The following is a 26,773-nucleotide window of genomic DNA, read 5'->3' on the forward strand; positions in this document are numbered from 1 at the left end:
GAATAGATCCATATCATTAATGTCTTTGCCTCGGGACCAACTCTTTTGGTCGAACTCCAAAGGATATTAATAACCAAAGGCCATGGAAACAATTAGGCAAGAAACATCTTAGCGATGAATTGTTTTAGCGCGCGAGAAGGTTTCCTATTAATTTGAAATGCGTTAGCACAGAGATGCCAATAACAAAGGAACACGCTGAATTTACGTTTAGTGATTATTTGGGCGAAACCGTTTTAGACAGGTTATGGAACTATTTCGGCGAAACAGATAGAGACATTTTAAAAGAAGATTTTTGAAGAGATTTTGGAGGAGGTTTTGAGTGTGGTCGTTATAATACACAAGTTTCATTTGAACAGTGTTGTGAGGTCCTCTAACCCAACCCCAAAGGGTTCCGATCCTCCTACCCCAACCCCGAAGGAAGCCCCCGGTCCTCAAAGCCCCCCAAGCTCCCAAAGGGCCACCGGCGCCCCCAAAAGCCCACCCAGACCCCCAAAGGCCATCCCCAGGCCCCAAATGTCCCCCAGGCCCCCAACTGGCCCCCCGGACCCCCAAAGGCCCTCCCTGTGCCCCAAAGGTCCTCCTCCGGTCCTCAAAGCCCCTCAAGCTCCCAAAGGGCCACCGGCGCCCCCAAAAGCCCACCCAGACCCCCAAAGGCCATCCCCAGGCCCAAAATGTCCCCCAGGCCCCCAACTGGCCCCCGGACCCCCAAAGGCCCTCCCTGTGCCCCAAAGGTCCTCCTCCGGTCCCCAAAGGCCCATCGAGCTCCCAAAGGACCAACGGGGTCCCAAAGGCCCTCCACCGGCCCCCAACTGCCCCAAATGCCCTCCCATGGTCGTCAAAGGTCCCCCGGGCTCCCAAAGGGCCACCGGTGCCCCCAAGGCCATCCACCGGTCCCCTGGCGCCCCCAAGGCCCCCCCCGACCCCCAAATGCCATCTCCGGACCCCAAAGCCCATCCCAGTAGTGTTTGGTTGTGGTTTACCTTGTCACAGTTACATTTTCTTGATTTTTCAAAGTTCATTTTGAATTTCCTTCGTTGAAATGCAAGAGTTTGAATATTTCAGTAGCGTTCGGTTGTGGTTTACCTTGTCACAGTTACATTTTCTTGATTTTTCAAAGTTCATTCTGAATTTCTTTCGTTGAAATGCAATAGTTGGACTATTTCAGTAGTGTTTGGTTATGGTTTACCTTGTCACAGTTACATTTTCCTGATTTTTCAAAGCTCATTTTGAATTTCTTTCGTTGAAATGCAAGAGTTGGACTATTTCAGTAGTGTTTGGTCGTGGTTTACTTTGTCACAGTTACATTTTCATGATTTTTCAAAGTTGATTTTGAATTTCTTTCGTTGAAATGCAAGAGTTGGAATATTTCAGTAGCGTTCGGTTGTGGTTTACCTTGTCACAGTTACATTTTCTTGATTTTTCAAAGTTCATTTTGAATTTCTTTCGTTGAAATGCAAGAGTTGGACTATTTCAATAGTGTTTGGTTGTGGTTTACCTTGTCACAGTTAAATTTTCATGATTTTTCAAAGCTCATTTTGAATTTCTTTCGTTGAAATGCAAGAGTTGGAATATTTCAGTAGTGTTTGGTTGTGGTTTACCTTGTCACAGTTACATTTTCTTGATTTTTCAAAGCTCATTTTGAATTTCCTTTGTTGAAATTCAAGAGTTGGACTATTTCAGTAGTGTTTGGTTGTGGTTTACCTTGTCACAGTTAAATTTTCTTGATTTTTCAAAGTTCATTATGAATTTCTTTCGTTGAAATGCAATAGTTGGAATATTTCAGTAGTGTTTGGTTGTGGTTTACCTTGTCACAGTTACATTTTCTTGATTTTTCAAAGTTCATTTTGAATTTCCTTTGTTGAAATGCAAGAGTTTGACTATTTCAGCAGCGTTAAGTTGTTGTTTACCTTTTCAAAGTTACATTTTCTTGATTTTTCAAAGTTCATTTTGAATTTCATTTGTTGAAATGAAAGAGTTGGAATATTTCAGTAGCGTTTGGTTGTGGTTTACCTTGTCACAGTTACATTTTCTTGATTTTTCAAAGTTCATTTGAATTTATTTAATTGAAATGCAAGAGTTGGAATATTTAAGTAGTGTTTGGTTGTGGTTTACCTTGTCACAGTTAAATTTTCTTGATTTTTAAAAGTTCATTTTGAATTTATTTAGTTGAAAAGCAAGAGTTGGAATATTTCAGTAGTGTTCGGTAGTGGTATACCTTGTCACAGTTACATTTTCTGGATTTTTCAAAGTTCATTTTAAATTTCTTTCGTTGAAATGCAAGAGTTGGAATATTTCAGTAGTGTTTGGTTTTGGTTTACCTTGTCACAGTTACATTTTAAATATTTTTCAAAGTTCATTTTGAATTTCTTTCGTTAAAATGCAATAGTTGGACTATTTCAGTAGCGTTCGGTTTTGGTTTACATTGTCACAGGTAAATTTTTCTGATTTTTCAAAGCTCATTTTGAATTTATTTCTTTGAAATGAAAGAGTTGGACTATTTCAGTAGTGTTTGGTTGTGGTTTACCTTGTCACAGTTACATTTTCATGATTTTTCAAAGTTGATTTTGAATTTCTTTCGTTGAAATGCAAGAGTTGGAATATTTCAGTAGTGTTGGGTTGTGGTTTACCTTGCCACAGTTACATTTTCTTGATTTTTCAAAGTTCATTCTGAATTTCTTTCGTTGAAATTCAAGAGTTGGAACATTTCAGTAGTGTTTGGTTGTGGATTACATTGTCACAGTTACAGTTTCTTGATTTTTCAAAGTTCATTTTGAATTTCTTTCGTTGAAATGCAAGAGTTTGAATATTTCAGGAGTGGTTGGTTGTGGTTTACATTGTAACATGTACATTTTCTTGATTTTTCAATGTTCATTTTGAATTTCTTTTTTTGAAATGAAAGAGTTGGACTATTTCAATAGTGTTTGTTTGTGGTTTACCTTGTCACAGTTACATTTTCTTGATTTTTCAAAGTTGATTTTGAATTTCTTTCGTTGAAATGCAAGAGTTGGAATATTTCAGTAGTGTTTGGTTGTTGTTTACCTTGTCACACTTACATTTTCTTGATTTTTCAAGGTTGATTTTGAATTGCCTTCGTTGAAATTTAAGAGTTGGAATATTTCAGTAGTGTTTTGTTGTGGTTTACCTTTTAACAGTTACATTTTCTTGATTTTTCAAAGTTCATTTTGAATTTCTTTCGTTGAAATGCAAGAGTTGGAATATTTAAGTAGTGTTTGGATATGGTTTCCCTTGTCACAGGTACATTTTCTTGATTTTTCAAAGTTCATTTTGAATTTCGTTAATTGAAATTAAAGAGTTGGAATATTTCAGTAGCGTTTGGTTGTGGTTTAAATTGTCACAGTTATATTTTCTTGATTTTTCATAGTTCCTTTTGAATTTCTTTTGTTGAAATTCATGAGTTGGTCTGTTTCAGTAGCGTTTGGTTGTGGTTTAACTTGTCAAAGTTACATTTTCTTGATTTTTCAAAGTTCATTTTGAATTTCTTTTGTTCAAATGCTAGAGTTGGAATATTTCACTAGTGTTTGGTTGTGGTTTACCTTGTCACGGTTACATTTTCTTGATTTTTCAAAGTTCATATTGAATCTATTTATTTGAAATGCAAGAGTTGGAATATTTCAGTAGTGTTTGCTTGTGGTTTACCTTGTCACAGTTACATTTCTTGATTTTTCAAAGTTCATTTGAATTTCTTTAGTTGAAATGAAAGAGTTGGAATATTTCAGAAGTGTTTGGTTGTGGTTTAACTTGTCACAGTTAAATTTTATTGATTTTTCAAAGTTCATTTTGAATTTCTTTCATTGAAATGCAATAGTTGGAATATTTCAGTAGTGTTTGGTCGTGGTTTACCTTGTAAAATTTAAATTTTATTTATTTTTAAAATGTAATTTTGAATTTCTTTAGTTGAAATGCAAGAGTTGGACTATTTCAGTAGTGTTTGGTTGTGGTTTACCTTGTCACAGTTAAATTTTCATGATTTTTCAAAGCTCATTTTGAATTTCTTTCGTTGAAAAGAAAGAGTTGGAATATTTCTGTTGTGTTTGGTTATGTTTTACCTTGTAACTGTTAATTTTTCTTTATTTTAAAATTTTATATTGAATTTCTTTCGTTGAAATGCAAGAGTTTGAATATTTCAGTATTGTTTGGTTTTTGTTTACCTTGTCACAGTTACATTTTCTTGATTTTTCAATGTTCATTTCGAATTTCTTTCGTTGAAATTCAAGAGTTGGAATATTTCATTTGTGTTTGGTTATGGTTTACCTTGTCTCAGTTACATTTTCTTGATTTTTCAAAGTTCATTTTGAATTTCTTTCGTTGAAATGCAAGAGTTGGACTATTTCAGTAGTGTTTGGTTGTGGTTTACCTTGTCACAGTTACATTTTCCTGATTTTTCAAAGTTCATTTTGAATTTCTTTCATTGAAAAGCAAGACTTGGAATATTTCAGTAGTGTTTGGTTGTGGTTTACCTTGTCACAGTTGTATTTTCTTGATTTTTCAAAGTTCATTTTGAATTGCTTTCGTTGAAATGCAAGAGTTGGAATATTTCAGTAGTGTTTGGTTGTGGTTTACCTTGTCACAGTTACATTTTCTTGATTTTTCAAAGTTCATTTTGAATTTCTTTCATTGAAATGTAAGAGCTGGAATATTTCAGTAGTGTATGGTCGTGGTTTACCTTGTCACAGTTACATTTTCTTGATTTTTCAAAGTTCATTTTGAATTTCTTTCGTTGAAATGCAAGAGTTGGACTATTTCAGTGGTGTTTGGTTATGGTTTAACTTGTCACAGTTAAATTTTATTGATTTTTCAAAGATCATTTTGAATTTATTTCATTGAAAAGCAAGAGTTTGAATATTTCAGTAGTGTTTGCTTATGGTTTACCTTGTCAAAGTTACATTTTATTGATTTTTATAAGTTCATTTCGAATATCTTTCGTTGAAAAGAACGAGTTGGAATATTTAAGTAGTGTTTTGTTGTGGTTTACCTTGTCACAGTTAAATTTTCTTGATTTTTCAAAGTTCATTTAGAATTTCTTTCGTTGAAATGCAAGAGTTGGAATATTTCAGTAGTGTTTAGTTTTGGTTTACCTTGTCACATTTACATTTTCTTTATTTTTCAAAGATCATTTGGAATTTATTACGTTGAAAAGCAAGAGTTGGAATATTTCAGAAGTGTTGGGTTATGGTTTACCTTGTCACAGTTACATTTTCTTGATTTTTCAAAGTTCATTTTGAATTTATTTCGTTGAAATGCAAGAGTTGGAATATTTCAGTAGTGTTCGCTTTTGGTTTACCTTGTCACAGTTACATGTTCTTGATTTTACAAGGTTCATTTGAATTTCTATCGTTGAAATGCAAGAGTTTGAATATTTCAGTAGTGTTGGGTTGTAGTTTAACTTGTCACAGTTACATTTTCTTGATTTTTAAAATTTCATTTTGAATTTATTTCATTGAAAAGCAAGAGTTGGAGTATTTTAGTTGTGTTTACTTGTGGTTTAACTTGTCAAATTTACATTTTCTTGATTTTTAAAAGTTCATTTGAATTTATTTCGTTGAAATGAAAGAGTTGGAATATTTAATTAGTGTTTGGTTGTGGTTTACCGTGTCACAGTTACTTTTTCTTGATTTTTCAAAGTTCATTTGAATTTTTATCGTTGAAATGCAAGAGGTGGACTATTTCAGTAGTGTTTGGTTGTGGTTTACATTGTCAAAGTTAAAATTTATTTATTTTTCAAAGTTTATGTTGAATTTCTTTCTCTGAAAAGCAAGAAATGGACTATTTCAGTAGTGTTTGGTCGTGGTTTACCTTGCCACAGTTACATTTTCTTGATTTTTCAAAGTTCATTTGAATTTCTTTCATTGAAATGCAAGAGTTGGAATATTTCAGTAGTGTTTGCTTTTGGTTTAACTTACAACAGTTACATTTTCTTGATTTTTCAAAGTTAATTTTTAATTTCTTTCATTGAAATGCAACAGTTAGACTATTTCAGTAGTGTTTGATTATGGTTTACATTGTCACAGTTACATTTTCTGGATTTTTCAAATTTCATTTTGAATTTCTTTATTTGAAATGAAAGAGTTGGAATATTTCATTAGTGTTTGGTTAGGGTTTACCTTGTCACAGTTACATTTTCTTGATTTTTAAAATTTAATTTATAATGTATTTATTTTTAATTAAATAGTTTGAATTTATCAGTTGTTTATTTTTATTTTTTAAATTTTCAAAGTTAAATTTTCTTGATTTTTCAAAGATCATTTTGAATTTCTTTCTTTGAAAAGAAAGAGGTGGAATATGTAAGTAGTGTTTGCTTATGGTTTACATTGTCACAGTTTAATTCTATTTATTTTTAAAAGTTCATTTGAATTTATTTCGTTCAAATGCAAGAGTTGAAATATTTGAGTAGTGTTTGCTTATGGTTTACCTTGTCACAGTTGTATTTTCTTGATTTTTCAAAGATAATTTGAATTTCTTTCGTTGCAATGCAAGAGTTGGAATATTTAAGTAGTCTTTGGTCGTGGTTTACCCGGTCACAGTTACATTTTCTTGATTTTTCAAAGTTCAGTTTGAATTTCTTTCATTGAAATGCAAGAGTTGGAATATTTCAGTAGTGTTTGGTTGTGGTTCACATTATCACAGTTTCAGTTTCTTGATTTTCAAATTCATTTTGAATTTCTTTCATTGAAATGCATGAGTTGGAATATTTCACTAGTTTTTGGGTCTGGTTTACCTTGCCACATTTTACACACATGTATACACATGTACACACATGTGCTTATTATGAGTGCTCATGATAAGTTAACCTAACCTTTTCCGGTGAGTATGGTTAGGTTAGACTAGATTAAGTTAGATTAGGTTAGGTTAGCCCATGTACGCTTCACATAGGTTAGCTTAGGTTAGGTGAGAGACAGGCAAAAAGTTAGGTGTATGATTAGGTTAGGTTAGATTAAGTTTGGTTAGGCTAGGTTAGCCTACGCCCGCGCGCGTACGAAGGATAACCTAGCCTAACCTAACTCAACCTAACCTAACTTAATCTAACCTAACCTAATCATACACCTAACTTTTTGCCTGTCTCTCACCTAACCTAAGCTAACCTATGTGAAGCGTACATGGGCTAACCTAACCTAACCTAATCTAACCTAACTTAATCTAGTCTAACGTAACCATACTCACCGGAAAAGGTTAGGTTAACTTATCATGAGCACACATGATAAGCACATGTGTGTACATGTGTATACATGTGTGTAAATGTGGCAAGGTAAACCAGAACCAAACACTAGTGAAAGATTCCAACTCATGCATTTCAATGAAAAAAATTCAAAATGAATTTGAAAAACAAGAAACTGAAACTGTGATAATGTGAACCATAACCAAACACTACTGAAATAGTACAACTCTTTCATTTCAATGAAATAAAATCAAAATGAACTTTGAAAAATCAAGAAAATGTAACTGTGACCGGGTAAACCAAGACCAAAGACTACTTAAATATTCCAACTCTTGCATTTCAACGAAAGAAATTCAAATTATCTTTGAAAAATCAAGAAAATGCAACTGTGACAAGGTAAACCATAAGCAAACACCACTGAAATATTCCAACTCTTGCATTTAAACGAAAGAAATTCAAATGAACATTGAAAAATCAAGAGAATGCAACGGTGATAAGGTAAACCATAAGCAAACACTATTGAAATATTCCACCTCTTGCTTTTCAACGAAAGAAATTCAAAATGAGCTTTGAAAAATCAAGAAAATGTAACTGTGATAAGGTAAACCATACCCAAACACAACTGAAATAGTCCAACTCTTGAATTTCAACGAAAGAAAATCGAATTGAACTTTGAAAAATCAAGAAAATGTAACTGTGAAAAGGTAAACAATAACCAAACACTACTGAAATATTCCAACTCTTGCTTTTCAATGAAAGAAATTCAAAATGAAATTTGAAAAATCCAGAAAATGTAACTGTGACAATGTAAACCATAAGCAAACACTACTGAAATAGTCTAACTGGTGCATTTCAAAGAAAGAAATTCAAAATTAACTTTGAAAATCAATAAACTGTATCTGTTTTAAGTTAAACCACAACCAAACACTACTGAAATAGTCCAACTCTTGCATTTCAATGAAAGAAATTCAAATGAACTTTGAAAAATCAAGAAAATGTAACTGTGGCAAGGTAAACCACGACCAAACACTACTGAAATATTCCAACTCTTGCTTTTCAACGAAAGAAATTCAAAATGAACTTTGAAAAATCAAGAAAATTTAAATGTGACAAGGTAAACCACACCCAAACACTACTGAAATATTCCACCTCTTGCATTTCAACGATAGAAATTCAAATGAACTTTGAAAAATCAAGAAAATGTAACTGTGACAAGGTAAACCACAACCGAACACTACTGAAATATTCCAACTCTTGCATTTCAACGAAAGAAATTCAAATGAACTTTGAAAAATCAAGAAAATGTAACTTTGACAAGGTAAACCACAAGCAAACACTACTGAAATATTCAAACTATTGCATTTCAACGAAATAAATTAAAATGAACTTTGAAAAATCAAGAAAATGTAACTGTGACAAGGTAACCCACAACCAAACACTACTGAAATATTCCAACTCTTGCATTTCAACGAAAGAAATTCAAAATGAACGTTGAAAAATCAAGAAAATGTAACTGTGACAAGGTAAACCATAAGCCAACACTACTGAAATATTCCAACTCTTGATTTTCAACGGAATAAATTCCAAATGATCTTTGAAAAATAATGAAAATGTAAATGTGACAAGGTAAACCAAAACCAAACACTACTGAAATAATCCAACTCTTGCATTTCAACGAAAGAAATTCTAAATGAACTTTGAAAAATCAAGAAAATGTAACTTTGACAAGGTAAACCATAACCAAACACTACTGAAATAGTCCAACTCTTTCATTTCAACGAAAGAAATTCAAAATGAACTTAGAAAAATCAAGAAAATGTAACTTTGACAAGGTAAACCAAAAGCAAACACTACTGAAATATTCAAACTCTTGCTTTTCAATGAAAGAAATTCAAAATGAGCTTTGAAAAATCAAGAAAATTTAACTGTGACAATGTAAACCAAAAGCAAACGCAACTGAAATAGTCCAACTCTTGCATTTCAATGAAAGAAATTCAAAAAGAACTTTGAAAAATCTGGAAAATGTAACTGTGACAAGGTAAACTACTACCATACACTACTGAAATATTCCAGCTCTTACATTTCAATGAAAGAAATTCAAAATGAAATTTGAAAAATCAAGAAAATGTAACTGTGATAAGGTAAACCATAACCAAACACTACTGAAATATTCCAACTCTTGCATTTCAACGAAAGCAATTCAAAATGAACTTTAAAAAATCAAGAAAATGTAACTGCGACAAGGTAAACCACAACCAAACGCTACTGAAATATTCCAAGTCTTGCTTTTCAAGGAAAGAAATTCAAAATTAACTTTGAAAAATCAGGAAAATGTAACTGTGACAATGTAAACCATAACCAAACACTACTGAAATAGTCCAACTCTTGCATTTCAACGATAGAAATTCAAAATGAACTTTGAAAAAGCAGGAAAAAGTAACTGTGACAAGGTAAACCATAACCAAACATCACTGAAATATTCCAACTCTTGCATTTCAACGAAAGAAATTCTAAATGAACTTTGAAAAATCAAGAAAATGTAACTGTGACAATTTAAACCAAAACAAAACACTACTTAAATATTAAAACTCTTCAATTACAACTAAAGAAATAAAAAATAAAATTTAAAAATAAATAAAATGTAAAAGTTACAATGTAAACAAAAAGCAAAAAATACAGAAATATTCCAACTCTTGCTTTTCAACGAAAGAAATTCAAAATGAACTTTGAAAAATCATGAAAATGTAACTGTGACAAGGTAAACCACAACCAAACACTACTGAAATATTCCAACTCTTGCATTTCAATGAATGAAATTCAAAATGAACTTTGAAAAATCACGAAAATGTAACTGTGACTAGGTAAACCATGACCAAACTCTACTGAAATATTCCAACTATTGCATTTCAATGAAAGAAATTCAAAATGAACTTTGAAAAATCAAGAAAATGTAACTCTGACAAGGTAAACCACAACCAAACACTTCTGAAATATTCCAACTCTTGCATTTCAATGAAAGAAATTCAAATGAACTTTGAAAAATAAAGAAAATGTAACTGTGACAATATAAACCACAAGCAAACCCTACTGAAATATTCCAACTCTTGCTTTTCATAGAAAGAAATTCAATATGAACTTTGAAAAATCCAGAAAATGTAACTGTGACAAGGTAAACCACAACCAAACGCTAGTGAAATATTCCAACTCTTGCATTTCAACAAAAGAAATTCAAAATGAACTATGAAAAATCAAGAAAATGTAACTTTGACAAGGTAAACCACAACCAAACGCTACTGAAATATTCCAACTCTTGAATTTCAACGAAAGAAATTCAAAAGGAACTATGAAAAAATCAAGAAAATGTAACTTTGACAAGTTAAACCACAACCAAACGCTACTGAAATATTCCAACTATTGAATTTCAATGAAAGAAATTCAAAATTAACTATGAAAAATCAATAAAATGTACCTGTGACAAGGTAAACCACAACCAAACACTACTGAAATATTCCAACTCGTGAATTTCAAATAAAGAAATTCAAAATGAACTTGGAAAAATCAAGATAATGTAACTGTGACAAGGTAATCCACAACCAAACACTACTGAAATATTCCAACTCTTGAATTTCAACGAAAGCAATTCAAAATGAACTTTGAAAAATCAAGAAAATGTAACTGTGACAAAGTAAACCACAACCAAACACTACTGAAATATTCCAACTCTTGCATTTCAACGAAAAAAATTCAAAATCAACTTTGAAAAATCAAGAAAATGTAACTGTGATAAGGTAAACCACAACCAAACACTACTGAAATATTACAACTCGTGCATTTCATAGAAAGAAATTAAAAATGAACTTTGAAAAATCAAGAAACTGTACCTGTGACACGTTAAACCACAACCACACCCTACTGAAATATTCCAACTCTTGCATTTCAACGAAAGAAATTCAAAATGAACTTTGAAAAATCAAGAAAATGTAACTGTGGCAAGGTAATCCACAACCAAACACTACTGAAATATTCCAACTCTTGAATTTCAACGAAAGCAATTCAGAATGAACTTTGAAAAATCAAGAAAATGTAACTGTGACAAGGTAAACCACGACCAAACACTACTGAAATATTCCAACTCTTGCATTTCAACGAAAGAAATTCAAAATCAACTTTGAAAAATCATGAAAATGTAACTGTGACAAGGTAAACCACAACCAAACATACTGAAATATTCCAACTCTTGCATTTCAACGAAAGAAATTCAAAATGAGCTTTGAAAATTCAGGAAAATGTAACTGTGACAAGGTAAACAATAACCAAACAATACTGAAATAGTCCAACTATTGCATTTCAACGAAAGAAATTCAAAATGAACTTTGAAAAATCTTGAAAATGTAACTGTGACAAGGTAAACCATAACCAAACACTTCTGAAATATTCCAACTCTTGCATTTCAACGAAAGAAATTTAAAATGAACTTTGAAAAATCCAGAAAATGTAACTGTGACAAGGTATACCAAGACCGAACACTACTGAAATATTCCAACTCTTGCTTTTCAACTAAAGAAATTCAAAATGAACTTTGAAAAATCAAGAAAATTTAACTTTGACAAGGTAAACCACACCCAAACACTACTGAAATATTCCAACTCTTGCATTTCAATTAAATAAATTCAAATGAACTTTGAAAAATCAAGAAAATGTAACTGTGACAAGGTAAACCACAACCAAACGCTACTGAAATATTCCAACTCTTGCATTTCAACAAATGAAATTCAAAATGAACTTTGAAAAATCAAGAAAATGTAACTTTGAAAAGGTAAACAACAACCGAACGCTGCTGAAATAGTCCAACTCTTGCATTTCAACAAATTAAATTCAAAATGAGCTTTGAAAAATCAAGAAAATGTAACTGTGACAATGGAAACCACAACCAACCAATAATTAAATATTCCAAATATTGAATTTAAAACAAATAAATTAAAAATCAACTTTGAAAAATCAAGAAAATGTAACTGTGACAAGGTAAACCATAACCAAACACAACTGAAATATTCCAACTCTTGCATTTCAACAAAGTAAATTCAAAATGAGCTTTGAAAAATCAAGAAAATGTAACTGTGACAAGGTAAACCACAACCAAACACTACTGAAATATTCCAACTATTGCATTTCAACAAAGGAAATTCAAAATGAGCGTTGAAAAATCAAGAAAATGTAACTGTGACAAGGTAAACCACAACCAAACACTACTTAAAGATTCCAATTCTTTCATTTCAACGATAGCAATTCAAAATCAACTTTGAAAAATCATGAAAATGTAACTGTGACAAGGTAAACCACACCCGAACGCTACTGAAATATTCCAACTCTTGCATTTCAACAAATGAAATTCAAAATGAGCTTTGAAAAATCAATAAAATGTAACTGTGACAAGGTAAACCACGACCAAACACTACTGAAATAGTCCAACTCTTGCATTTCAACGAAAGAAATTCAAAATGAGCTTTGAAAAATCAAGAAAATGTAACTGTGACAAGGTAAACCATAACCAAACACTACTGAAATAGTCCAACTATTTCAATTCAACTAAAGAAATTCAGAATTAAATTTGAAAAATTAAGAGAATTTATCTGTGACAATGTATCCAATCGCAGAAAAATACTGAAATAGACCAACTAGTGCTTTTCAGTAAAAGCAATTAAGACTGAACTTTGAAAAATCCAGAGAATGTAAGATTGGTAAGTTAACCCACAACCAAACACTACTGGGTTGGGCTTTGGGGTCCGGAGATGGCATTTGGGGGTCTGGGTGGGCCTTTGGGGCGCCAGGGGACCGGTGGATGGCCTTTGGGGCACCGGTGGCCCTTTGGGAGCCCGGGGGACCTTTGACGACCATGGGAGGGCATTTGGGGCTGTTGGGGGCGGGTGGAGGGCGTTTGGGACCCTGTGGGTCGTTTGGGTGCTCGATGGGCGTTGGGGGACGGGAGGAGGCCGTTTGGGGACCTGGGTGGGCCTTGGGGGGGCGGGGGGGCCAGTGGGGGGTCGGGAGAACATTTGGGGCCTGGGGATGGCCTTTGGGGGTCGGGGTGGGCTTTTGGGGGCGCCGGTGGCCCTTTGGGAGCTTGGGGGGCTTTGAGGACCGGAGGAGGACCTTTGGGGCACAGGGAGGGCCTTTGGGGGTCCGGGGGCCAGTTGGGGGCCTGGGGGACATTTGGGGCCTGGGGATGGCCTTTGGGGGTCTGGGTGGGCTTTTGGGGGCGCCGGTGGCCCTTTGGGAGCTTGGGGGGCTTTGAGGACCGGGGGCTTCCTTCGGGGTTGGGGTAGGAGGATCGGAACCCTTTGGGGTTGGGTTAGAGGACCTCACAACACTGTTCAAATGAAACTTGTGTATTATAACGACCACACTCAAAACCTCCTCCAAAATCTCTTCAAAAATCTTCTTTTAAAATGTCTCTATCTGTTTCGCCGAAATAGTTCCATAACCTGTCTAAAACGGTTTCGCCCAAATAATCACTAAACGTAAATTCAGCGTGTTCCTTTGTTATTGGCATCTCTGTGCTAACGCATTTCAAATTAATAGGAAACCTTCTCGCGCGCTAAAACAATTCATCGCTAAGATGTTTCTTGCCTATTTGTTTCCATGGCCTTTGGTTATTAATATTCTTTGGAGTTCGACCAAAAGAGTTGTTCCCGAGGCAAAGACATTAATGATATGGATCTATTCCTGGAGAAATGTTTCTAGGCGGAAATTTTTAAAGTCTGACAGATGATGTCATTGATTGATTGATCTGTCAAGAAGGGGAAATTAATTTGTTGTTTCTAAGGGGAATTATTGATTCACGATAGGTGAATTGAGGTCGACTGCACAGGTGTTACAAGGTCGATGTTGTTGTAAGTGAACGCTCTCAGCGAATGTCAAGGTCGATGTTGTTGTTGTTGACACACTTTGATTACGCAATCAAGTTCTCGGAAATCCACTTCCCCATCGATTACGCAATCAAGTTCTCGGAAATTCATTTCCCCTTCGATTACGCAATCAAGTTTTCGGAAATTCACTTCCCCTTCGATTACGCAATCAATTTCTCGGAAATTCACTTCCCCCTCGAGTCCTAGATCAATAACATTGTTCCCGTTAGAATTCAATGCGCATGTGCAACCTTCGCCCCGGAGCTATTACACATAGAAACATCAAATAAATCGACCTTGGAAAAAGAGGTTATTGATCCCCATTACACAATCATTCTCCCTAGGGGGGCTATGCCCTTATATGGGATGCAAAAAAAGTTGTAGGTGGCAGCAGGGGTGAGGGATGGGGGCTTTAGGGTCCCCTCTACTAACAAGAAGTGCTGCTTGATTCGCTAATTTTGCATGGTGTTAAGCAACAGTCCGGAACTGACCTCCAATCAACAATCCTGCAAGTTTTCATAACCAAAATGAACCTGACTGAAATTAACGTTGCCCAAATTAGGAATATCTACAGATTCAAAATATTCCCTGCTTTAACCGATGCCTCCCTAAACGACAAAGTCCCTCCTGTTTTAGTTAAATTTGTGAATAGTGATATAGCGAAGAAAGTCTTCAAAGCAAAAGCTAGGTTAGCTTCAAGTGGAATTTTTCTATCGGAAGCATTGACAAAGAGGCGACGTGAGATCCTATATGCCGCTAAGGACAGCTTTGGTCATAGAAATGTTTGGACCGATCGTGGGCAAATTTTGGCAAGGCCTAACGGTGAAAGTATCACTAAAAAAATTCATACTCTAGCCGACTGTGTTTAAGATCAAGTTTTTTTTTTGGGGGGGTTGGGGGGGGGGGGGGGGGTGTTTTTTTTTTTTTTTGTTTGTTTTATGTTTATTTTTTTTAGATATTTTTAGTATCTTGCCATTCATATATTCAGCGTATTTTATTTATCTTTTACCTATTTTTTTTGTTTGTGCGTATCTGTCTAATGATTTACTTTCGTTCCAATTCACTTCAATGAAATTTATGGATTTCAGTAATTATTCTGTTTTGTTACATGCCTGTTCTCACAAGTCATTGCGTCAGTTTAGGATTTTAATCCTTTGTTATCTTGAAAATAATTTTACTTGTATTGGTCTCATGGGTAAATTAATGCAGTGGAGATTTAGCGTTATATATATATTTTTTTTTTTATTATTTCAGGAATTGAGTAGTATGATTAATGATTTAAGAAAGTCACTAAATTTATCTGAAATTATTATTATTAATTTGTTCAATAATATAAAAATGTATATGTATCTTACTTATTGGTATCATTACTGTGATTTTATTTATTTAAGTATGTCGTTAACCTTTGGTCTGGGGAGTTTGGTCGCGGAGCGGATCTACCATCCACTGTAAGTGAAATGATTAATTCTTTTAGTGACTAGGGTGATTTCAACTCTTTGGGCGAACGTTTTGTTGAGTTAAAAAACAATCCTTTAGATATAGAAAGTATAATTAATAATTCAGTTGGAAGTAGAAATAGGAATTATAATGATCCTAAATCAGTCATTGAAAGTAAATATGTTTCGCAATTAAGTGGTTCTGCCTCTTCTAAACAAGATGGTATTTTCTCTGTGCTTCACCTAAACATTCAGGGACTTTGTTCCTCTTTTGATGAGCTGAAACGGATCGTCAGTGGTGGAACTCCGGATGTTATTGGTTTATGTGAAACTTTCCTGGATTCAAAAAAGGATATGCTTTTAGATATCCAAAGATTTAGGATGGAGAGGATGAACCGGAAACAGATGGCGAAAGGTGGCCTTGCCCTGTATATTGCCGATCATCTTGTATATAATTTCCGAAGTGATTTGAGTAGAAATGAGGAAGGAATCTTCGAATCCCTTTTTATTGAGATTAAGTCAGGTTGTAAGGATTTAGTTGTCGGTTTGGTTTACAGATCCCCTAGTGGATCTATTCCTTCTTTTATGAAAATTCTGGAAGAGGTTTTGGACTTAGTCTAAAAGCATCCTTGCAAACTAATCCTTATGGGGGATTTCATCCTTAACCTGTTGGATCAAAATTCTGCTTCGGCTGCAGATTTTTTGTCAATGATGCTTTCTGCGGGAACTCTACCTTCAGTTTGTATACCAACCCGAGTTACTGAGATGCATGCATCACTTATTGATAATTTTTTTTCGTCACTAGATGTCTTAGATAATTCGGTGATGATTAGTGATATTTCTATTTCACGATATAGGACTGCTAATCGATCGCAGCGTAAAGTTTCGCGATCTAATCTCCCATTTTTCAGTTTTGGTGTCAGTGAGATCAGTCTACTTAAATCTCGTTTGACTGATCAGCCATGGGATAGTTTGGATCCTGAATCGGATTTTAACCGCTCTTTTGATTTCTTTTATGATTCAGTAAAAGAAGGTATCCTAGAAGTTGGCCACCAGAATCCAAAGGCTGATACCTCGAAAAGGATAGTACTGCTGAATCCATGGATGACTTCAGGTCTTCATAAAAGCTGGAAAAGGAAAAATTATCTGTGGAAACTATACAAGGCTTCGTCATCTGCTTCTCATCATCAGCGGTTCAAGGACTATAGGAATATATTTAATTATCTGTGTCGGAAGGCCAGGTCTCAGCATTATCACAGGAAATTTTCTGAGTGTGGAGAGGATGTTGGGAAGACATGGAAAATTATTAATTCTGTACTTAAACCTACTCCCCCTCCACCTTCAGTTCCAACAACGCTGATAGTTGACATTAAATTTGTCCAAGGAGAAGAAAATGTTCAGCTAGAGCTTACGTCTTATTTTGCTAATATAGGAAAAACGACTGCTTCATCTGTGAGCTCTACAACTCCTTGTTGCAATTTCAGAGCCTATCTTGGACCCCCATGTTTAAAGTCAATGGTCTTGAGCCCTGTTTCTGAGTTTGAGGTAGCTCGGATCGTATATGCACTTAAAGGTTCATCGTCTTCAGGGCCAGAAACAATTCCTACAAGGGTTATCCGTGCAGTTCTGCCTGCTTTTCTGTCACCATTGACTAAGCTTGTCAATCTGTCTTTCGTGAATGGAATTTTTCCTGAATCACTCAAGCGAGCTAAGGTTATAGTGCTGTATAAAGGTGGTCTCGGAGTGATCCTGCTAATTATAGGCCAATTTCTCTCGTATCTGTTTTCAGCAAAATTTTTGAGAAGGCTATGCTATCCAGGCTTCTTAGTTTTCTAGATGTTAAAAATTTTTTCCATGATTTCCAGTTCGGATTCCGAGCGAATCACTCGACAGAGCATGCTTGCGCATCTCTCTTGAATTTCAGTCATTCGGCAATAGATTTTGGTCTTATTCAGGCAGCTTTATTTTTGAATGTTCGTAAAGTCTTTTATTCTTTGACTCATCATATTCTTCCTTGGAAACTATCGCATATTGGTATAAGATCAAATGCTTTCTCTTAGTTTGAATCATATCTTTCTGGTAGACTTATTTCAATAGATCCGCTTTTACGGAGCACTTCTGAAGTAGAATATGGTGTCCCCCAGGGATCTGTTCTTGGCCCCGTTTTATTTCTGATTTATGTCAATGATCTGATTTCAGCAGTCAAGAACACCAGTCCTCTAGTATGCTGCAATCTTTGTCATCTGGCTGGTCCTTCGTGTCCCAATGCTACTTCTAATGAAGATTGCCTCGTTGCTTTTGCTGACGACAGCACTTTTGGGACTCTAGGGAGGACGGACTGAGATGTCAGATCTAATCTGGTGGCAATATTTGAGAGAGTAGTTTCTTGGTTTGAGGCGCATTACTTGGCCTTGAATGTTGCCAAGTCACATTTTCTTATTTTTTCTCGAATTGGTGTAGCTTTCCCTCAACTGACACAACTTCAGGTGTCACAAGGCTCCTTGTGTAGATCAAAGAATCGGTTGGTCCGGTTTTTTGGTATCCTGCTTGATGAGAACCTTTCGTTTAGACACCATATTGCCATGATTAGGGTTAAGGTCTCACGGAGTTTGGGTGTCATTCGAAAACTCAAACACACCTTTCCTGGATCTATTCTGAAGCTTCTTTTTTCCTGCCTTGTCCAGTCATATGTCTCTTATTGCCCCATAGTATGGATGTCTACTTTTCCTTCTACACTGCGGTCGCGTTCTGTCATGTATGATAAAAAACCGCGTCTGGTTATGGACACCAACCGTTCTTCACCAAGACCACTTCTAAATCTACAGTCTATCTACATTCTTTCTTGTGCTTCTTTTGTTTTTCATCAGCTTCATGGCAATCTTCCAAAATCTCTTCAAAAAACTCCTCAGTTTATTTCTGATTCAGCTCCATATAACGTTCGTTCGTCACATAATATCTGCATTCCTCCTACTTCCACTGTGCGGTCAGATTTTAATCCCCTCATCGCTTGTCATAAGGTTTGGAACTCCCTGCCTTCTTCAGTACAGAAATGCCGTTCGTTTGGCAATTTCAAGAGGACTCTTAAGGACCATTTAGTTAAGAATCAAACTGAATATTTTTTTTTTTTTTTTTTTTTTGTGGAGTTGATGGAGGTGATGCACATTAGGGGGGGGGAGTTAAGAATCAAACTGAATATTTTTTTTTTTTTTTTTTTTTTTTTTTTTTTTTTTTTTTTGTGGAGTTGATGGAGGTGATGCACATTAGGGGGGGTTGGAGGTAAGGCATATCATATATTAAATACGTAACCTAACATCAATAAGGTACACCCCCCCCCCTAAACCCCAAAAAACAACAGTTTAAATATCGTATACGCAATAAAAACCACGCTATCATTGTATTACTTTATAGCGGTTAAACCGTCAAAAAAGGGTTTTTAGTGACTGGTTTCCTTGTAAAGGCCCATATAATGCAATAGTACCATAAGTACCAATATATCTTATAAAAATTATTATTCAAGTTTAAAAATTCTCAAATTGACCTTCCCTCCAACAGACACACCCTATCGTATCGTAACCCTCTCCTGCAAAAAAAAAACCTTGGGTAATAGTTAAGGACATAGTTGCCATGTTTTCAGTGGAACACATAGCCCGAATCGGCGCAATTACTAGCCCAAAACTAGCGAATGCAATTATAGCCCTTTTTAAGGCAAAAATATTAAGTTTATTAATTCAAATATTTATAGTTTGACTTCAATGGGTAAAACGAAGAAAAAATGCAATCAGTACAACAGATAACTTACACATAGGTGTAGGTTAAAAGCGAAATAAGAGCCCAGCGAAAGGACCTAACTGTGCATAATGGGACACTAAAACAAGAATTAAAATCTACGTAGACTTTTCGAGGGAGCTGGACGGACACTGTTTAAAGACACTGGATGGACATGTCAGTATTTCCAGTGAGACAGCCAAGAGAACTAGCTGCCTTTGGCCTGTCATATCGCATATTTCCCCAATCAGAACAGTACGCCATCTAATTAAACTCTTATTTGCCATAACCAAAAGCCATTATGCTACAATGGCAGTCCGGAGCAAAGAAGAAAAAAAAGCGTTACAAAAAAAGAAGCACCGGTAATCATTGTAATTTTTCAAATATTGTTTTTCCAAGTTACAAAGCGTCTATTAGAATAGCTTCAACTGCAAAATAAAAATAAAAAGGAACAACAAGTAATAACATTCATGATGAGGTTCGACTTTTAAATCAGTTAACAACCTAACTTTGACTTTTAAGAGTTTTGACTTCAGCAAAAAACTCAAATCAAAACAAACATTATAAGAACTTTCTGCAAAGTAATTAAATACAAAACAGAGGCTTATATAAAAAAAAACTAGTTATTGATGAGCCTAGATAGGCCAAATTTACCCCCATCATAATAGACCAGTACTTTTCTTATGGGCTGCTTAAAGGGAGGAGAATAAACCACTATGTCCCTATCATGGATGCAGCGGTAGCTGGAACCTAGTAATGAGCGAATCTCTGCTCCATGATTACCGGAAATCAAAAATGTGTCTTTTTAATAATAGTTTAGTGCAAAAAATTTTGGTACTTGTGCATTATATCCAACACAGCCCTATAAGAAATACTAATGGAAACCCGTCAAACGGGTATTTGCAAGAGATAAATTGAGCGCAAAGCGTGGTTTCTCATTGATTTTACAATATTTAAACTGTTGTTTTTTGGGGTTTAGGGGGGGAAGGTACCTAGGTTAGGTTACGTATTTAACATATGCTATGCTTCACCCCCACTACCCCCCTAATGCGCAAATATATAGCCCAAATTTTTTCAAAACTATTATATATTCATCCTATTTTATTTCATTAGCATTAACCAATCTTGACTTCTTTCGTGTGCTGGATATAATGCACAAGCACCAAAATTTCTATTCGATGCTGATTCAGGAATGGCAACTATTACTTAGGTTAAACTTCAAATTAAATACGGAGCGCAATAACAAATTTCTAAAGAAATGGCGTCGGATCGAAATGAAAAGTATATCAATGAAATTGTCATTACCAAAAACCCTTAATAACTGACAAAGTCAATTATCCCAAAAATCATCTCAAAATAGATTTATGATTTAAACAGTTTTATTCTTACTGTAGGGCCCGGTTCCATTGGGCAGTACCAGTGCATTTTTCACTAAAAGCTCCCTAATGATAACCTTTACTTAAATCTAATACAAGGACCGAAATAAAGTGTTAGAAGACAGGCCAGTAGTTCTTCCCATGTCCTTAGAAAGTGTGAGATTGAAGACACATTTATCGAATTCACGTGCATTAAATATTATTTGAATTTTGTTTAGAGTTCAGATTCGTTTCGACATCTAGCAGCCAGGTTTGCAAATAAGAAGGGGGCATCTGCAGCCCAAGACACATTATAACAGTATGCCCAAAGACTCCAAAGAAGGTAAATTACTAGGGAGACTTAACAAACTGGACTTTTTTTGTTTCAAGAAAATTCAAGCACAAAAGAAGCAAAATTTGAAGCATCATAGCCCAAAAATCCGCCACGCGGGTTTTCTGTCACTTGTCCTGCAAACTTGAAAAAAATAGGCCAATTGGTGGAAAATAGCCCAACCTGGCACCACAGGTTAGGGATAATATTTTGACACGACAAATTATGTTCACAATAGATAATAGAAAACAGATATCTGAGCTGAATCGTCTCATCCCCATACACCTTCTATCCACCCTATCCACCATCCTCCAATCCCATTTTATAATTTTCCCGTCAGAGAGTGACACGTGTTATAAGTCTTTTAGACGAGGTGCAGTATAAACTACCCCTTCAAACTACCCTGTTTGCTCCTTTCCTTCTAAAGAGGTTTATTTGTGCCCAGTTTCAGCCCAACTTACTCCTTATTATTTGCTTAAGAATGCATAAACAACCAAACAGATAAACAGACAAAGTCTTTTACACAGCAGATCAAAATTTTACGATGATATTTAATTAATCTTAAATTACTCATGGTAATTTCCGCATTACTAAATAAGGAGAGACAGATGACAGAAGGCGTTGGAGTTGAATGTTCGTGAGAAACGATTTGTTAAAAAAGGCGAATTTGGATATTTTCATTTAGGCTTGGCATTGTCAAATTGGTGGCTAATGACTCAATGAATAGTCCAGCAAGCAGCGTTACCACTGGTTGTTTTAGGCTACTTGCAGTACTTTTTTTTCGAATTAGCGGCTCACGATTACATTCTGAGAAAAGCAAGAATTTTGATTCAAGTTAGTAAATTCGGAAGAAGAAAAATTTTAAGCAAAATTTCTAATTTTTTCCCTTTACTGGGCATTTCTTGGTCAATTTTCTACCATATGCAAAAAAAACGGTTTTTGCTCTGCAGTAATTTTTGCTAATAAGATATCGGTTTCCTAAATGAAGTGGCAATCCTGCCAATAGGTCTACCAGAGGTCATAAAAGATTACAAGACTTGAACTCGAGCACTTTTTAGAAATATAACACAAAAGCTTCCAAAAATTAAGTGGCAATATTATAAGTAAAATCGAAGGGTTGTCTACTCCTTACACCTAAGGTACATCTCAGAACGTCACGTTTACCACACAGTTTTCGTCTTTCTTTGCACAATTGCCGCCACGCTTGGCAAAGTTTCCACCATACGTCAGTGGAGGTTCTGGCCTCTTGCACTCGGGGTCAAATCTTGATTAGCACCCTCCTGTTTCCCGAACATTAACAGGTCGAATTTAAAGACAATTTTCATTTATTAACAAAATTATTCATTTATTTACATCTGACTTTTCTTACTTTACATGGGAAAAGATATAGACAAATGATTATTCCGGATTCAATCTGCTTATACTAAATGCAAACTCGCCTCTATTTTATTTTAATAAAAAAAAATCATAAATTACAAAATGATTATATATGTTAGATTATTTATTTGGAAATTTTTAGCCTCTCCAATTTATGCCCCAAGGGCAAGTACTCCATCTTTCCCCCTAAGACCGCCTCTGCCAAGCTTAGAACACTTCCGCCCGACTTGTCAGGCGCCACCAGGGGTACGTAAATTCTGAAAGTGGATGCCTCCTGGAATGACTTTCAACATATATCGCATTCGAGCACTAGTCAGAAATAGAAAAACACCAAATAATCTTCTGTTTATCATTACCGCTTTGTTGACAAAGATCTAATTGCTCAACTACGCAGGAAGTTTCAGATTTCAGAATACCTGGAAGTAACGAGGCTCTGCCACACGCACGTATCCAAGGGACCCCACCTACCAAAAAAAAGGTCCGGCTCGTAAAAACCTAATAAAAATGCATATAGCACATTTTTTATGTGCTTTTTTGAAGTTGCTTATTGTACCCCCCACCTTGAAAAATCATGGATACGCCCTTTCTAGGCCCTCTAAAAAATCTCTTAAGACTGAATTCCCTGACACATACAAAGCAATGCTAAAGATTTTTTCACATTATGACATCCCAACAGTCTCTAGATGCAACCTTGCTTCTATGAAACATTTCCGTCGTGTGAATTGAAAGCAATTAGTACGGAATTCGATCCAATTTTGTAGTATTGACCGTAGTAGCCAAAGTTTAAAGTAAGAGTTTCATGTACCAAAGACAGAGAAAATGCAATCTGACTATTTGAATTGGTGAACTGGAAACTGACATAACCAGATATATCTCACAAACTAGGAATAATCAATAATCCAATTTTTAATTAAAAAGACCTCTACATGTAGTTGTATAGTTTTTGGTAGTAGAGAGCACCCAAATTTAAAAATTGAAACAATGGTAAAAAAAAGCAAAAATTTAGTTAAAAAATATAGCAACAAATAGCTTAAAATGGTGTACCTCTAAAGTATTTGTTGTCATTGGGAATAAACAGCCTGAAAGTTTATTCCCAATAGTTTTATCCAAAACAGGAGAGTTGTCAAACTCAGCTGATTAGTTTTTGGTCATTTATTTTCACAGTTCAGCGCGGCAACACTGACAAAATTTGTTGTCGCCCTAATAACTTCGTAATTTCGAAACAGCACAAACAAAATCTTAGAAAATTGAGTTTTTTACGCATGAATAGACAGTCCAGTTGACAAAAGGTATTTTATTTTGATGACCTTGGTATTTTAAAGTTTCTTTAATTTCTTAATGCCAAGGAAGGTATTCTGTTGTAGTTCTCTTGAATACATAACTTGTATCCAAAAGATCTATGTATTTGAACATAAATTTTGCTGCTTCATACAAGAAAGGAAGGGGTTAATTTAACTAAACCAAATTGGGCAGCTTTTATGACTGTGTCGTAAAATAATTTTCCAGGTACCGTATCACCTTAAAAGCTGAAAATTTTTTTTACGTTTCAAACTAAAAGGCCTACCCAGCTGCTTAATGTGTTATTAATCAATTAATAGATTATTCAACTTAAATTAAACTTCAATTTTAAGTAATACTCAAACACCTACTTTGTTGTTAATTAATCGATGCTAATTAGAGTTTAACCAATAACGAGGTGAGCTCACGAAGCCTAGCCTAAATTCCTTACTTTGATGCTAAGGCCATTATTAAGTACATAGTAAAAAAAAAAAAAAAATAAATAAAATGTCCCAAAAGGGGAATATGGGAAATGCTCCCACTTGGTATTTTCGTTGATAATTTTATCTGCTGCTGAAATATCAAGCAGCAATCTTGTCCCTCCCCTTACTTAAGTGTTTGTGCCCTCAACGGCCTTTTCTAAGACTTTTTTCAAAGACATTTTCTGAGGTGCTGAATTTGTATGCACACTCCAATCACGTCCAAAGAAAAAAAAAGTGTTTTAATTTTGTCATTGACAAAAATAACAACATTTGCGGGCGAATAAAGGTAATATCCATTACAGGTTGTGAACGTATTCTGTGTAGGCTGTACGCAACTTGTGACCACAGGGCTGTCACAATGAGTGTTTGTCATTGGCCCCAGAAAAACAAAAATTTGAAAAGAAAAGTTGAATTTTGTTACATTCAAAAATAGCTTTACTTGCAAAAAAGAAACTTGTTCAAATTCCCCTCCCTACGAAAAACCTTAAATCTATATACGTACAATTGATTAAATATTAATTACCATAGATTAATAATAGATTGGGCACTTCATTTAAATTTGGATAATAATTCAACTTAAAAATTCATTGTTAGTACCTAACAGATTGGGGGAAATTTTCCCCAACTTCTTTGTCTAATTGTGTTGCCAGGAAACAGGATCTTAAAAGTTAAAAAATGATTTTATAGGCATTGGAAAGAGAGGGCTCACTAACAATCGAAAACCTACAAATCAGGTAGCCCCTGCCACCATACCACGTGACATAATTGTGCCACGGATTCGCACCAAGAAGAGACACGGCGTTGCCAAAGCGTCCCAAGCCCGGCAGAACGTACATTTTCTAGAAAGCATAAGTTCACTAAAAGATGGCATTGAAGAGCTTATGAAGATATCAGTTCCAAATATGAGGCTGAAGGGCAATTTGGTGGGCGATAAAAGGGCAATTTGAGCACCTTAAAATAGAGTATGAAGCATATTTTTTGAGTAATTTGCTTCTTTTCTTTTAATCGCAAATTGAATACAAGATTTCTGAGCTAGGCTGATTATGTATCTGAGGCTAATATTAACATATACAAGTTCGAATGCAAAATATCAAACGTACATTTCTCATAATTAAGGCTTGATTCTCGCCAAAGTTCGTATTTAAGGGTTCTTGTAGTCACCAATTGCAGACATATAAGACCAGAAACAACGATGTGAGCTTCGTAAAAAAAAAAACAAAAAAAACGCAAAATAAAAAACAAACAGCATGCACGTTTCATAAAGGATCTCCATTTTCCACTACAGTTTGTCTCGAAGAACTCATACTTGTTGATTACAAATCTGAGACTCATAATGAAATAAAAGTATAACTAAACTAGTAAAATGTATCTAAAACATATTAAGTATACACCCCGCAAAAGGTGTCTAAATGTCCACCAAGTTGGTTTCATTGGAAACCGTTTGTGAGCAGAGGCGTAGCTATGGCTCTTAGTACCTCAGGACAATACTAATCCCCCCCATCACTACTTCAATATAAGCACATGATAGTATAGACGAACAAAACCTCAGTTTGGCACCCCCTCAGAGGCTGAGCCCGAGAAGAACCACCCCCTTGCTATTTGCTTTAAGAAACGCTGGTACTGGTGCATTATATCTAACCCAGTGCTATAGACTGTACAAGGAAACCAGACAAGGAGACCCGTCAAACGGGTATTTGCTATCTAAATTGATTTCAAAGCGTGATTTCTCATTGCGTTTACAATATTTAAACTGTTGCTTTTGGGGTTTAGGGGGGGGGGAGGTACCTAGGTTAGGTTACATACTTAATATATGCTATGCTTGCCCCCCCCCCTAATGTGCAAATATATAACCCAAATTTCTTTCTAAACTATTATATATTCGTCCTATTTTATTTTATTTCATTACTATTAACCAAACTTGACTTATTTCGTGTATAGCGGTGGGTTAGATATAATGCACCTGTACCGAAACGCATATTGCAGTTTATGCATCATATGCATGACTAATGACCCCTCCCCCAACTTCGTGCGTCCCTGACATACCACCTTAGCCTACTAGGCTACTTAGCTGAACCTTTCCCATGTACATCAGTCTACAGAAAGTCTATCTTCCGTGTAAAAACATAATTGGGGTGCATTTTAATTACCGAAATCCTCCATCGAATCACGTAGTATATGAGCTACAGAGCGCTTTGACCTTCTAATTAATAATCAGATATACATTTATGGTGCTACAAAAAGCATGATGAAGGTCATCCAACTCATTGTCATCCTCATCATCGAAACCGGGCGAGGAGTCATGACATGAAGACAGGAATTAACATCATATACCAGTTTCAAATAAAGAGGTTCTCAATACTGATTTTGCAATTATATACAAGTGCAATTTAGCGAAAGTACTAGTGGTTTAGAATAACGGGATAGCTTTTATTGCTGGGAGAAATCATGTCTCATTAGTTTTTTTTGGGTATTGAAATAATGTTAATCTTCGAGGGGTCACCCGTTATAAAATTCGTAGACACAGTTCAGTGTACGCCACAAATGAAGCGAAATTATTCATGCGTGGCAAACAAGATGCAGTGTGGCGGAAGTTTTGCCACACGCGACTGTAAAAGTGGTGCATTAAGATTTATACCATGTGGCAGAGTAGGTGACGGCTTATTATGTTTT

The 26,773-nt window shown here is 35.2% G+C and overlaps 1 protein-coding gene across 3 annotated transcripts in view; it reads right to left on the reverse strand.

Moving 5' to 3' along the window:
- The window catches only part of pot (zona pellucida domain protein papillote), a 117,096-nt gene that overhangs the window by 43,932 nt on the left and 46,391 nt on the right, over positions 1–26,773 (reverse strand). The window lies entirely within an intron of this gene.

This window comes from Artemia sp. Qi Xiang Cuo, chromosome 18 (assembly GCF_049724085.1).
Source record: "Artemia sp. Qi Xiang Cuo chromosome 18, ASM4972408v1, whole genome shotgun sequence".
In the NCBI taxonomy this organism is placed as follows: domain Eukaryota; kingdom Metazoa; phylum Arthropoda; class Branchiopoda; order Anostraca; family Artemiidae; genus Artemia; species Artemia sp. Qi Xiang Cuo.